The following is a 12746-nucleotide window of genomic DNA, read 5'->3' on the forward strand; positions in this document are numbered from 1 at the left end:
TAGCCTCTTTGTCATCACCAGCTTCTATCATAGCCATCCGAGCTGAACTACCCAAAGCCAACATTCTAGCATTAATCATCATTTGATCCACTTTTTACAGTTCCGTCTAACCCTTCTACCATTTGAAGAAAATACAAATATCTCTCGTACCATTTTGTCCAGCGATTGTCATTTTTTCAGACATGCGAATTCCACCGCTTTCATCAAAGATACCAAGCACACCGCGGATGTCAACGGTGGAAACCAACCTTTTTCACAACAAGCCGTCATCCAATCATTCAATAATACTTTCATTTTACGTCTATTTTTTTGCGGGCACCTCGGAAGCATTCTTAACTTGTACATCCAAGAATAAGTTCCGACTATGAACCGGAAGTACTTGTAGGTCAAACCATTCGGTGTCGCGGTCAAACCCGCCCTCCATTACTTATATTAATTATTATTATATTCAAGTCGTATTACTATTTATCAATTCAGTGACGTCTCACTTGTGGTACCACAGTTCAATAGGTTAAAATTATTCGACAACGTTACTCGTTACGCCCCCCAAAAAATAAAAAATAAAAATAATAAAAATAACCACAGACAAACATGAAACATTTATATCCGGATCTACCGATTCCTTCACAGCGGCGAGACTCTTACGTCTTTTCAACAAAAATAAATAAATCCGCTGCTTCAACCTGTACCCTTCAAAATTCTCTTAATACTTCTTTACTTCAGCTGTGCATAAACCAACGTGACGATACTTTCGTAAACAAAGAGTTACGTCACCACAAACGTGTATAGTTCAATGTCGTAGTAAAATCCAAAATCAAGGACTTCGCGTCCCTCAGTTTCCGTAACCGAACGACTTAAAACACTACCAATACCTGTTCACTCAGATCTCATGTACAATTTAGTCAATTTAGAAGACGAAAACCGGTTGCAGCGGTCCCAAACAGACAGAACTTCTCTACGTGGATAAACGTCTCCACTTACCGTGATTAATTAGTTAGGCGCCAGAAATTCCGCCCGTCCGGGAACGCTGCAATCTGTGTACGTCATCGGGGTCACCATCTGTTAGAAAACGTTCTTTGTTTTCTTGCGTGTTAAAATAGAACTCAAAGTTGAGACATGTGAAGAGGCTTCCTTGCAAGGTTTTTATTACAGAAAGTTTCTGAAAGACACAAATTAACCCACTGAATCAGTGTTCTTTCCAAATGTGTGTCCTTCCAGTGGACCCACCCCAACTTTATACAAAAACAGTGTTTACCCGATATGTTCTCCCCCCTCCCTCCTGTCCTTGAGGGATTGAGTGAAGTAGAACAACAGATAATACTTCCTCAGCTCATATCTTAGTTTCACTCCAGCTTTAGGAAAATAATTGGTTCCTTGAACTTTTAGACCGGATAATTTATGGACAGAAACTCTGCTTGCACTTTTAAACATATACTCCTTTAGATAACTTATTAGACATTCCTTTCCCAGGGAAGAGAACAAAATACACTATGCATAGAGTAAATTTGAATTAATTGTTTTCTTATTACTACACAGCTATAACTAAATTCAAAACAGTTAAAATATAAATTGAAACAGTAAAATGTTTTAACAATGTTAACAATATATATATATATATTAGGGGTGTACATCTCTCCAATCAAGACGATTCAATACGCATCTCGACACATGCTGTGCGATCCGATACAAGGATGGTTTGATTTTTAAAATGGACCGATTCGGTTCGGTTCGATTCAGTAGGATTACGATTCAATTCGGTGCCACGATTATTTGATTACTTGACAACTAGTCAACTGCCAAATTCATTTATAATTATTTTGATACTCCATTAATCGTTTGAATTTTTTTTTAAATTTAAAATTATCAAAATTTCATAATTTGAACATTTGCAAACATCTGCTTTTATTTTGGAAAACAGCGATCAATATTTTTGCATATGTAATGCTCCGACATGTTACTGACCAAATTAGCAAGTATAAGTCTTTTAAAATGCCATTTTGACATGCATCTGCCTAATAAAATGCAACACTCTAAGTATTGATGGGCGAGTACCAGGTATCTGTGCCAATACCAGCCTTATTTTAAGGTTATTTAATGTTTAGGCAATGTTGTTTTTTGAACATTTATTTGAGTATGATTTGTATTCAATATTTTTTCAATACATTCAAATGTAATCATTACACATAACAGTTTTATTTTTCTACATTCAAGCACAGTGTTAATGTTTGTTGCAGTAGCCTACAATAATAAATCCTAGTTTATTTTAGGAATAAATCCTCTACCTAATTTTTAAGAACATTCCACTATGATATTGTATTATGATGCTGGTCCAAATGGTGGTACAGTGACATTTTTTTAAATTTATTTTTGTGTCTGTATACAGGCAGTTACCCCTATATTTTTCTCATGCAATTTTATTATAATACAGTGGAACCTCGGAGTTTGAACGTCTCGGAACATGTACAAATCGGACTTCAACCAAAAAATCGAAATAAAAAATGCCTCGGAGTTTGACCTCGGTCTCGGAGTTTGAACACCCAAGCAAAGCTGAACGTACCTTGAATGGGTAGCCGAGTGAAGCCGAGCAATGCCGAATGCTCACGTTGCGGTCATTGAGACGAAGCGCTACTCATTTCCAGTCAGATCGTGAACACTCGCGGAGGCGCTCGGTACATTCGCGAGTGCATTTTGATTTTTCTACGACAATTTTCTTCAACATGGGCCTGAAGAAAGACATACAGTGCTACGAACCACAGTGGATGTAGGAAGGAGATTATTGCTCCGTTGTAACTACCGTGACTGACTACTTCCATAAATACTGGCACGAGGACCCCCCCTTAGCTGTTCAACAACGTGCCTGACGTTAAGAGCGCACGCAAGGACCCCATAGTAGTCTAACAATATGCCCAATGTAAAATACACCATTAACCCAACGTAGCATTTTTCATCCACTGATGCCAACACACCACAACAACAAAAAAGGTGAGGTATTTTTTATTGTGCAAATACTGTACTGGGTGTACATGCAAAAAGACATACATAGAAATTAAAATCGGAATTTTCAGTTTTTATTTTCTATGAGAAAAAATGTTTCGGAGGTTGAACAATTCGGACTTTGAACACTTCACAGGAATGAATCATGTTCAAACTCCGAGGTACCACTGTACTTATAATAACAATAAGTTTTGTCATGATTACTGCATTACAACTGCAGTTGAAACTGTAATACTATTAATAAGACAGACAATCAATGACAATTATGTTACGTAAATCAGTGCTGAGTTTATATGGTAAACTATGTCTATTCAAGTAAGCTTGTCTTTCATACCGATAAGTGCTTGCAAGGCGAGTCCGTCTTGACATGATAGCGTACATGTTGTGACCACGCAGCGACATAAACGTGCACATTTGTGCTATTCACATAAGCTTGTAAATGTTTATAAGCAATTAGGATAAAATATCCAATTAGAGCAGGCTAAAGATTCCTCGCTTCGGCGATTGACCAATATTGGAGCCGTTTAGAGCAAAACTATCGCTAGCATTTGAGTTGCCAGTCACGGCAAAATAACCGCTGCCTAAACAAATGGCGTGGGGGAACTTAAGCAATAAACTTGCGGCTAGGTAGCATGAGTTGCACATACCTGGCTTCTCCCGTTTTCAGCAAGTGGTGAGATCGAGTTTTATTAGCGGGGTGCAACGTGTCCGCTTTGGTGATCGCTCTTATTGTGCCCCTTTCTTGTCATACGTGCTTCCTTGTGTTAATGACTCCTCCAAGGTAACATGGTACACTGTTTGTTTTTTGTTTGTTTTTAGCGGGAGTTTGTTTGCTGTTGGTGAGTTCCTCCCGTATGGAGTTTGTGAGGACACAACTAGCAGAGCTAAAGCTACGGAAGCCCATGGGGTCGTCCACAACAAAACACTCGAATTAATCCCAAAAATCGATTCATCGCCCAGCCCTAGGTGCACCCCATAAACAAGTCCCCATGGGGACTGCGCGTTTGTTGTTTAAGATCCCATCACTAAACTGACATTGCTTTCACGCATTGAATTTATTAATACCACCTTGAAAATTCTTGAAAAAGTATTGAATTTTAATATCTGGGTGAGGTCTTAAATTTCATGCTGTTTGTACCTTCTCCGTGGAGAAGCAGCAAGCCATATTAGGAGAAGTTGGTGGAACTGTCTGTCTCCTAGAGTGCAGGGTGGCATTGCGGACGGGACATGTCGAGAGTCGAGTCCTCCACACACTACGCGGCCAATTTGAATGTAAGAGGGGAAAGAGGATGTTTTATTCGCTATTCACTGTTTGCAACTTACTCACTGAAGAAAAGGAAAAAGTTTGAACTGTCAGCGTGCTGCAGCGTCCTGCTACGGAGGAGCAAGTTGCTAACCCGCTACATGCTAACGTGACTCAGAGTTCCACCATATTTACATATTATGCACTGATGTACCATTTAAACACCATATTAACAATAAAATTGTCAAAACTAGCGACTGGGATAAAAAGTTTGTTTTGCGGTTGATGTAATGCCAAGCTCAAACTACTACTACTACTACTTTTTTGTCTTTCACGACCCGATTAATTTGTTGTGTCGTGGACCGGACGTGTAGTCACACTCCAAATCCGAACCCGACAAGACACCACCCGATTATTGCATGCTGTAATGCCAAGAGCACTGCGTCGGCACTGGTTTTTGGGGAGGCGGAACAAGAAAAGCGGCAGGAATGGTGCGTTTGTATGAATGGAGCATGCGGGACAAGTGCGGCCGTGCCATTCTGCATAAACATAAGCGCATTGCTCTCGCTTCCCTGCTCGGTAGTTATCAAACACTGAAATATTATATTGTGTTTGTATAATTTGTGCAATTTATACTGCTTAAATATTAATTCGTATTTGACTTGTTTTAGTACAGTGCATTTGATACGCGCATTCACTCCGAACCGCCCTTCGAAGGGGAGAAAAGCCCGGCCCGACTTCTACAAAAAGATACTGTATATGTCTGTTCCAAAGATGTTCCCATCCCTACTTATGACCAAATCATACTTAAAAAAATATATTAGAACGAAAGTCAGAATATTTGGCGTTGCCTGACGATGGCAATGTTGGGATGTGCATGGCTCCCGTCGATAAAATAAAAAATAATGTGACTTTTGATATTATTAGAGTATGTGTTGCTCATATTAAATGTCAACAAATGTGCACAATGCCTGCGCTATATAAGCTCAAGCAGCAGCGCCTCAGTGGGGTATTTTTGATTTTTTGGGGGTTCACCTGTCTGGCCAAGTCCTATGAGATATCCAGGAGAGAAATACATATATTAAATAAATAGATAAATACTTCTTTTTTTTTAAGGAGCTAGAACGTGCTGGTCAGTGTGTGATTAACGTTTCGCCCCCTCTCGCTATTGGTCAATGCTGCGGAACCAAAAGGACGACGACGTAGGTATGTCACATTGTGCGACAAGACGAGCAAAAATTCTGACATGCTAGACTTTCGTCGTGATGGTCGTGAATCATCCCAGACAATAGGTGACCAATTGTTGAACGTGTCACACGACACGGGAAACGCTACGTTAAGACAATTCAAAATCGTTCGCGGCATGCCCCGTTTGTCCGCAACACGTCGGTCGGGCCAATATCTGTTTTTTTTCTTGTAGTCTGACCAAGGCATAACGCATCGTAACACATCATAACGTGCTGGTCAGTGTTTGATTGACGTTTCGCCCCCTCTCGCTATTGGTCAATGCTGCGGAACCAAAAGGACGACGACGTAGGTATGTCACAATGTGCGACACGTCGGTCGGGCCAAAATCCGGCTTTTTTCTTGTAGTCTGACCAAGGCATAATGCATCGTCATCATCATCATCGTAGCGTAATTAGGTCATAATTACGACGCGTGCGTGTGTGTCATGTCTGGGAAGATCTGGTTTTGGTTGAGGGTCCCGATTGGTCCTGAGTGGGTTCCAGCCCTTCCGGGTTGACCAATCCGGGCCCTCAGCTACTTATGCCTGGCCCCAGGTGTGGCTAGTTACCCAATTAGTTTGAGTGTATTTAATTCCCGGGTGGTGATCAGTCGGCGTGGGATCATTGCCGCTTGTCACGGTCACCCCCGGAGTTCGGTCTGTCATTTTGATTTTGTATCTTTTCAGTTTGTTGTTTAGTTAGCATTAACCAGTACCCTGGTTAGTGTTTTATGTAAAATAAAGCACGCCAGTTTCGCACTCCTGCTGTGGTTCTCCTGCCTCCCTGCATTTTGGGTCCTCCACTTCACACGCCGACAGACACCACGCCGCTCCGTGACCACAACCGTGACAGAATGATCCCACCATAAACGGACCCAGCGGACCAAGAGGCAGGTACCGTTCCAGTTTCGGCGGCGCGCATGCAGCGCCCGCTTCCAGTTTCCGGCGGCGCGTGTGGAGCGCCCGTTGCCAGTTCTGGCGGCGCTCGTGTAGCGCCCGTTGGCAGTTTTTCCGGCGGCGCTGATTGCAGCGCCGGCTGCCGATGTTTTGGCGGCGCTCGCGTAGCGTCCGTTTTTTCCGGCGGCGCTAGTTGAGCGCCCGTTGCCAGTTCTGGCGGCGCCCGCTTCCAGTTCCGGCGGCGCACGTCCTGCGGCCGCCACCGGGCCACCGGTTCCCGTTCTGGCGGCGCACGTCGTGCGGCAGCGGCCCCCAGCTCGTTTGCCTGTGCCACTGCAGCCCCTGGCCCGTTCGCCTGTGCCGCTGCAGCCCCTGGCCCGTTCGCCTGTGCCGCTGCAGCCCCTGGCCCGTTCGCCTGTGCCGCTGCAGCCCCTGGCCCGTTCGCTTGTGCCGCTGCAGCCCCTGGCCCGTTCGCCTGTGCCGCTGCAGCCCCTGGCCCGTTCGCCTGTGCCGCTGCAGCCCCTGGCCCGTTCGCCTGTGCCGCTGCAGCCCCTGGCCCGATCGCCTGTGCCGCTGCAGCCCGTTCGCCCGTGCCGCTGCAGCCCCTGGCCTCTACGCCGGAGCCGTCATCATGGTTCCGCTACCGACGTTGACTTTTGTTTGGGACGTCTAGGATCCGTCCCTTAAGGGGGGGGGGGGGGGGGTACTGTCATGTCTGGGTAGATCTGGTTTTGGTTGAGGGTCCCGATTGGTCCTGAGTTGGTTCCAGCCCTTCCGGGTTGACCAATCCGGGCCCTCAGCCACTTATGCCTGGCCCCAGGTGTGGCTAGTTACCCAATTAGTGTGAGTGTATTTAATTCCCGGGTGGTGATCAGTCTGCGTGGGATCATTGCCGCTTGTTACGGTCACCCCCGGAGTTCTGTCTGTCATTTTGATTTTGTATCTTTTCAGTTTGTTGTTTAGTTAGCATTAACCAGTACCCTGGTTAGTGTTTTATGTAAAATAAAGCACGCCAGTTTCGCACTCCTGCTGTGGTTCTCCTGCCTCCCTGCATTTTGGGTCCTCCACTTCACACGCCGACAGACACCACGCCGCTCCGTGACCACACCGTGACAGTGTGTGTGCGCGCGCTTGCAACTTTGTGAGATATGAAGGCAAGGTTATTTGGGTGTGAATCTGTAAATGTTGCCTTCATAAGCGTTATCTATGCATTTAACTCTTTGACTGCCAAGCATTTTCAGAAAAGAGGATGTGTGGGTGCCAGCTGATTTAAGCATTTTGACTGATCTTTCAAGGTCCACAGAAAATTTTGTGTTTGGACTATGGAAACACAGATTCTACCAAATGAAAAAAAAAAATTGTTTCTACCTTATTCCGTTTTTCAGTAATCAACAATAGAAAATAGGTTAGTTTCATCCAAATGCTCTGTTTTGAACCAAAATACGGAGAAATCAAGTTTTTTGTGAAACAATATTATTTCATGCACTCCAGTGAATTTGACACCTTTTTTTTTCCATGAATGATGCCACAAACACCTAAACAGTGCTTTACTTCTGTAAAACACTACCACCAACAATGAAAAAGTGTTTTTAGAAAGCAAAATAAGTTTATTTACATTCAACAGTGTAACAATTTGACAAAACAATTTGGCAAACTATTTACAAATGTGTGCAACTGTGGTACTATTTACAATTGTGTGGATGTTTCAACTACACTATTTTTTTTTGTGTGTGGTATGTTGTGTAACACTCCCCTGCGTGCAAGGGGACGCAGCAGGATTTGCACCACAGATTAGTTTCTCTGCGATTGCCCCTTCGCGTGCAGACCTTACACTTTCTTGCCGGCCTCTTTTTCTGGGGAGTAGCAGGTATGTACTGCAGTGTGTGTTTTGCCATGTTGCCATCAAGTCTACTCTCTGGATCATTATACGGTGACCTGGTGTTACCTCTGGCTTCCTCATGTCCTTCAGTTTTTATACTTGCAACAACTTCCTCCTCCTCTTCCTCTTCCTCCTCCTCCTTGTCTTGTGGTAACAGCCACCCTCTCACCACCTGCTGGATAAACTCCAAAAAGTGTTGACACTTCCCAGGATTTTTAGTTTTGTGCAGGATATATGCATTGAACATGCATATTTGAAAAAGATAGGCAACACATTTTTTGTGCCATTTCAATGTTTTCCGCGTGAATGGGTGGTAAGAGATGTTTTGATCCATCTTATCCACCCCATTCAAGGTGGCATTGTAGTCCAGAACACACTGGTTTCTGGAAAGGCACTCTTTTTTTTCTGTGCCTTCCGCCACACCATCCTCAAACGTTTGTCCTGCCATGCCACAACCAAAACCTTTGTGTTGTGTCTTATCAGTCCCCCACCTCCCCCACCCCAAGGCCAGTGTTTGTTAGGCAAGTGATGTCACTGGGTTCACCCCTGTTATTCCTCAGTGTTCCACATACATTGATACGTGCTGCCAGGAGACGCTCACACAAGCTGATAGAATTATAAAAATTGTCCAGAAAGAGTGTGTACCCATTTCCTGGCAGACGATCTAGTAAATTGAAAACTGTATCAGGCAGAGAACAACTGGTACCTACATAGGGTTGCATATTGAAGCAATACCCCGTTTGGGAGTCACATTGGATGTATGACTTGATCCCATATTTTATCGGTTTTTGGGGGTTGTATACTTTGAATGAAAGACGTCCCTGGAAACTCATCATTCACTCATCAATACAGACATTCCTCCCGGGTTGGAACTGTTCTTTGAATTTCTAGACAATGTGGTTGAAAACAGGATAGATTTTGAATAGTTTGTCGTCTGGACTGTGTCTCTTGTTGTTGAAATGAAAGAAACTCCAGATGAGCTGGAAGCAGTTTCGAGGCATCGCGTGACTGAAAAATGGTGTCGTTTATTATTTTTATTTTTTTTTATCTCAAATATATATATATATATTTTGTATATGTATGTGTGTGTGTGCGTGTGTGCGTGCGTGCGTGTATTTGTTAGCTCACCAAAAACCTATTAGAAAAAATCCCATACCGTTCACTTTAACCGAACAAACAAAGGAAAGTGAAATCCAGCACCGACCAGACACCACCCACCGGGCCACCCACCAGAATTCTTCCCCAACCCCAGAAACATCTAAATTCCAACAAATCCCAAAAAAAAAAAAAAATCAGGGAGACCTCAAGAGACCGAAGGAGAGACTGAGGAAAGGAAGGAAGGACAGACGAAGCCGAGTGAGATCCACAGACACCAGCCTCCACCGATTCAATGACCTGAGGAGGAAGCAGATTGTGTCTGAGTTTCGATAGATGCTGGTGTGGTGGATCTGGCATGCATGAAAATCTCCACCAAAGAGGGGAGCCGTCGACCCCTGCCAGGACAGAGCAAGCGCAACACCTGGAGGGACGGAACACCGGGGGCAGAAGGGGAGATGGGGGCACCGGAGGACGGCCGACACCCCCGAACTCCAGGCCCAGCGGGGAAAGGCCCCGGTCGTCACCCCAGCGTTCTTTGTGAAAGTTAACCCCTGTTACTGAGTCCGCCAGCTCGCCGACTGGCGAACTCTACCCCTAAACCGTGAATGTGACCCCACCCAGTGTATATACAAGTGTGTGTGTGTGTGTGGTGCATTAAAATTAGGAGCAGGTGAACCGGAGCCGAGGGAAATGATATTCCCACGCTCCGATCCACCCGCCTCCCAAGCATGTCACTGAGTGTATGTGGTGCATTAAAAAAAAAAAATAGATAGAAATGGTGTCGTTTCTATTTCGTCTTGAGTCCAATACATTTCTATACTGGGCTTGTTTATATACCCGGTAAGAAATTGGAGTGCAAAAAATGTTTTTAGTTCGGACACAGACACTGGCTTCCAAGCACGACTCCTACGGTGTGGCAGACTTTCAGTCTGCTTCTGCATAGACTGACGTGCATAGAGGTTTGTCTGGTCAGCAATGTGCTGGAGAAGTTCGTCCGTGATGAACAGCTGCAGGAAGTCAGCTGGCAGGGTCGAATTCAGCTCTGCTGCGGCACCCCTTGGTCCTGGTTTCGCAGTAAAGGGGAATGTGGTTGGCTGCCAGCCTGCTTCATGCCAGCCAGAATTTTTGGGATCTGCAATATCAATTTTAATATTCAATATCATATAATATTTATTTTAGATCAGTGTGATGCAATATATATATATATATATATATATATATATATATATATATATATATGTTTACCTTTTTTCTTGGATCCACTGGTTGATGTACATTCTGTAAATTATAGAAGACATTTACCATCAAATATTTTATTAGTGCTGTGTTGGATAATCTTTTTACCTTTATTCTGCTCACTGTGAGAAGCATCACTTTGAGCCCTATGAGCTACAGCTGAAAGAAATATATACAATTACAATAATATCGAAAGACTGTTTTATTTTGTTGTTGCAGTGTATTGAAAACACTTTTTTTATAACTCTCTTTGTCGTAGAAACTGCAGTGGGACGTCGCTGTGAGCACGATCCAGGATCTATGAATTGTACATTCACGTTACACACGCTGCTAGCACCTCGCCGGAAAAGTTAGACAAGTTAGATTACTAGAAATCTCATAGCAAGTTTGTGCTTACCTTCACAGTCTTCTGAGGATGAAAGACTGTCCGAATCAGTGTCTCTGTGATCAGACTGTACCCACTCCTCCGAAGAATATCCATTGGACTCAGGGTACTCTTCATCGTCTGATTGAATGCCCGCCTGTGCAGAAGTGCTCGGTTGCGCACCACGTTTTCCGGCGTTAGCATCGCTAGCCGGTGAGGCTTTACGGCGTGGTCGAAGCCGCCGCGTCAACGCTTCAACTTCGGCGTCAATCTCGGAGTCACCATCATCATCATCGTCGTCATCAATGTGCTCTTTAGCACTGGTCGATGCTTTTCTTCTTTGAGAAAAAAATGCTCAAGCGTGAGCTGCTTGCCACCGGTCGGCATTTTCGCTTTCTCAGCCATTCTCCCCTCAACACTCTAAGCTCCGCCTCACGTCTTCTACTGACTCCTACCCGATCTTGTCCAAAGAGAGTCATCGCTGCCATCTAGTGCCCAAAAATAGTCATTATACTAACCCGATCTGCTTGATACTTTCAGCACAGCTGGCCAAGGCTTTCCTCCACCCGTTTCCAAAAAAACATAGTGAACGTCTTTTAACGTCTTTGGCGGCCCTCATTTGGATTTTACTAAACGTTATTAAACGTTTTTGGCGGTCAAAGAGGTGTCAATTACACATGGATTTTCGTTATTCGCGATACTGGCCGGTCTCTACCCCTGCAAATAGTTGGGGTCCACTGTTACTGTCCAAGTTACATTATTTTAATAGTATGGTGATTGGATTACGTTAATAACTAAAAAAAATTAACAAGTAACGAGAAACTGTATCAGAAGAATACAATTTAAAAGCAAGCCTCCCAAACCTGCTTACATAGCATAACATGACCATGTATAGATAGATATTTTATTATACATTGATACTGTCTTTTAAGTCTGCTTGATTTTAATCTCTTAAAATGCATCAAATTGATGTTTTTAGATATGTATTAAGTATTTTATTTTTTTTGCATTCTCAATTACCCTCCTAGAGCGGTAGTATACTTGTCACATTTTTCATCCTTGATTAATGCATAAATATTACTATTTAAAAATAATCAGTGTGCGCCCTACTGCCCTGCAAAATTTGTTATTTGACCGCAGTCAATTTAAAAATAAAAAAATGTCAGTCAAATGACATTTTCTAAAAGAGCCAAACAAAAAATAGATAATACAATTACAAACGATACAAGCACTCTAGCGCCTCCAGAGCACAGAGGAGTACCTTACACTAATGTGCTCAGGTCTTATAAGAACATATACAATTTCATTTTCAGAGTCCATGAGTCTCATTAATAATGTATATACAGAGTTCCGTATAACAGCTTTCAATGTGGGTACATTGTTCTGCACAAACAGCTAGCTGGCACTTGTCCACCGAGAGACCTTCAACAGGAGCCTCAGAGAATCATTGTATGCAACTTGCAGCTTTCTGAATTTAAAGTGTGTATACCGGCACCACAGGGGGGCAGTATAGAGCGGTGTGCAATAGGCATTAAACAAAGCTATTTTCACTTTCTCTGTGCACATTCCAAATTTTCGTACCAGCATATTAGCCTGTGCATACAATTTACAACACTGTCTTTGAATGTCATTATCAGAGAGATCACTCCTGATGATGTGACCAAGAAAGTTTACTTTATCCACCACAGAAAGTACTCCGCCAGACAGATCAAACACGGGTAGTTTTTTCTTATTTTGCTCTTTAGGCCTCACAACTACTACTACACTCTTTTTTTAATTGAACTTGACATCAAATTGGTCATCATATTCA

The 12746-nt window shown here is 43.3% G+C and overlaps 1 protein-coding gene across 1 annotated transcript in view; it reads left to right on the plus strand.

Moving 5' to 3' along the window:
• Positions 1-12746, plus strand: part of LOC147174831 (amyloid-beta A4 precursor protein-binding family A member 1-like) — a 115017-nt gene that overhangs the window by 47709 nt on the left and 54562 nt on the right. The gene's annotated exons all lie outside the window — the stretch shown is intronic.

This window comes from Leptonotus elevatus, chromosome 5 (genome assembly GCF_054856555.1).
Source record: "Leptonotus elevatus isolate MCC_2025b chromosome 5, RoL_Lele_1.0, whole genome shotgun sequence".
Taxonomy (NCBI): Eukaryota; Metazoa; Chordata; class Actinopteri; order Syngnathiformes; family Syngnathidae; genus Leptonotus; species Leptonotus elevatus.